Source organism: Orycteropus afer, unplaced genomic scaffold (genome assembly GCF_000298275.1).
Source record: "Orycteropus afer afer isolate SDZICR_OR568_19922 unplaced genomic scaffold, OryAfe1.0 scaffold00085, whole genome shotgun sequence".
In the NCBI taxonomy this organism is placed as follows: domain Eukaryota; kingdom Metazoa; phylum Chordata; class Mammalia; order Tubulidentata; family Orycteropodidae; genus Orycteropus; species Orycteropus afer.
In genome coordinates, this window is record NW_006921672.1 from 6735788 (window position 1) to 6738651 (window position 2864).

The 2864-nt window shown below is 42.9% G+C and overlaps 1 protein-coding gene across 1 annotated transcript in view; it reads right to left on the bottom strand.

Moving 5' to 3' along the window:
- Nucleotides 1-2864, bottom strand: part of NPEPPS (aminopeptidase puromycin sensitive) — a 150238-nt gene that overhangs the window by 16586 nt on the left and 130788 nt on the right. The window lies entirely within an intron of this gene.

Below are 2864 nucleotides of genomic sequence, written 5' to 3' on the forward strand. Positions count from 1 at the left end.
AAAGGAGACAGGGAAAGGGTAACCACAGGGAAGAAGTCGGAGGAACGTAACCAGTGTCACAAAACAAAATGTGTATGAACTGCTGAATGTAAAACTTCACCCAAATCACAATAAAAAGCCCCCCCCCCCACCAAAAAAAAAGGAACACCATTATCTACTAGGGTAATATGCAAAGAAGCCTGTCAGAGGATGCTTAGCATCTACTTTAACTTATACTTCCTACTCTACTAAGTGCTGGGAGCTCTGGTGGTATAGTCTAAGCCATTTAGCTGCTAACCAAGGGCTGGTGGTTCAAACTCACCAGCCACTCCTTGGAAGGAAGACTGGGTAATCTAATTCTGTAGAGATACTGTTCTGGTTACCTAGTGCCGCTCTGAAAAGAAATATAACACAAATGGGATGGCCTTAAACAAACAGGAGTTTATTCTTACAATTTGGGGGCTTTAAGTCCAAGTTCAAAGTTCCAGGCTCTAGGGGCTGAGTAAAAGCCCCTCTACCTTGGGAACCAGCTCTGCCTCCTCCTCCTGGTCCACTGGAACTAGAGGCTTTTCTTCACTCAGACAGCTGCTGGCTGCTGAGGCTGAGAAACCCCAAGGTTGACAAGTAAAAAGGCCCAGTCCTGATGTTTCCACACGGCAGGCCATTGACTTAAGTCCATTGTAAGTCCCCAGGTCGGCAGAGCACAGCAGGCTGCTCAACAAAGACACGGCTACATGCAGGGTCCAAGCGTGCCATAGGCTAAAGGCCATACCCAAAGGCTTCTCCTTATATACAGGAAGCAGACCACATACCCAAAGGCAGCTACTCAGCTGCTTGTGGTAGATCCCACCATGGAGTTGATTGCCAGTCTCCTCATGGGGATTAACTACCACCACTCAACCAGGCCCAAGTTGACACACAAACTGAACTACCACAGATACTGCCTTGGAAACCCAAGGAGAGTCGCTATTAGTCGGGATCAACTTGACGGCAGTGAATTTGGTAGTTTTTTTTTTTGTTTTGTTTTGTTTACTAAGTACTATGGACTGTAACAGACATAGCTCCTGCATCCTATGAGTCTAAAATCTTAAAGAATAGGTAAGACATGAGTTAAGAGGTGAGGGGTTTTATACCAAATCTTCCACCAATGGTGGGCACACACACATGCAAGTCTAAATGTGCTATCGCCAAACATGCCTCTGTTCCCCAGGGCTCCAAAAAAAAATACCCTTGCTTTATGCTAACATTTCTCCTTCCTCATTTTGCTTGACTTGAACATCATTTGACATAGAGCTCCCTCGTTAATCATTTGACACTATTTCTGCGTTAAAATACTACTTCTTTAAGGCTCTGGCACTCTTTTCCCTCCTGGCTCTCCTCCTACCTCACTGGCCAGTCATCTTCACTCTTCTTTGCTAACTCCTCCTCATCTACCCAATCTCTAAATCTTGGACTTCCCTCAGACCTCTTTTTTCTACCTATACTCAGTCCTTGATGATCAGTCTCATGGCTGTAAAATACCATCTATACACTGACAACTCCCAAATGTATTACTCAGACTGGATCTCTAGGCACTTGGGCCTCAAATTTAACATGTACAAAACTGAACTCCTGATACCCTTCTCTCACCCAAACCTGCTTCTAGGGCCATCTTTCCCATTTCACAATGCAACTTCATTCTTTCAGGTCTTCAGGCCAGAATTTGATGACTCTTCTCTTCCTTTCCACTCCACAGTTAATCTACCAGCAAAATGCTTTTTAGTTCTACCTTGAAAATACACACAGAACTTGTTATCTACAAGTGCTAGTTCCTTGGCAACTAGATGGACTGCTGGTCTCCATGCTTTCTCTCCTGCCTCCCTTCAATCTATTCTTCACACAATCAAGTCAATGAGATCATTTCCTCTGCTCAAAACTCTCAAATGAGCTCCTCGTATCACTAAACATTAAGGTGAAGAACTTCTTACTATATTTTACAAGTCCTAGAGGATCTGGTCTGCTTCCTATCCTTCATTCCTCCCTCTCAAACCTCTCTGGCGTCATTATTTTGTACTCTCCTTCACTCTGTCTTGGCCTTCCTGTTCTTCTTTGAACATAGCAACGATGTTTTTGCCTCAGGTCCCTCTGTTGGGACCACCTCCTCCTAGAGGTCCTCATAGCTCTGTCTTTCAGCTCCTGTTTAAGCTCAAATATCACCTCATTAGTGACGGCTTCTCTAACCACTCGATATAAAATAGTGACCTACCACTCCTACTCCTTATCTACCTTACCCTGCTTTTTTTCTTTTTTCCCTTCAGGATACTTACTGCTCCCTGGCACACTATATATTTGTTTGCTGTGCCTCAACTAGGATGTAAGCTACACAAAGGTAATGTTTTTTATCATCAGCTTCTAGAATTGTACCTGGCATTTATTAGGCACGTAAATTGTCCTGAACAAATGAAGGAAAGAAATAGAGCTCTAGGTATTATTATTACTGCTTTTATTTATAAAAGATTCCCAGATCAAGATTGGTCAGGAAGAATTATCATCTTTATTTATTAGCATACAGCAAAAATAATTATACTTAAAGCCCTCAAATCACCAGTCCAAGATTTAAATAACAACAAAAGAATAAATATATGATTACAGAAATAATCAGAGAGGTGGCAACGCATGTAGAAAACAAGTAACTTCCTTACTCCAGAAAGGGGGCCCTTGCGCCTCTGAGCCCCTTTCCAAGTTGCACACACGATATCTGGTATTTAGGATGACAATATATAAATTCCTTTTTAACTGTGTAAAATTTCCTTTGGGAGCTCTGGTAGCATAGTGGCTAAGACACTTGCCTGCTAACCAGACGGCTGGCAGTTCAAACCCACCAGCCACTCCTCGGAAGGAAGGTT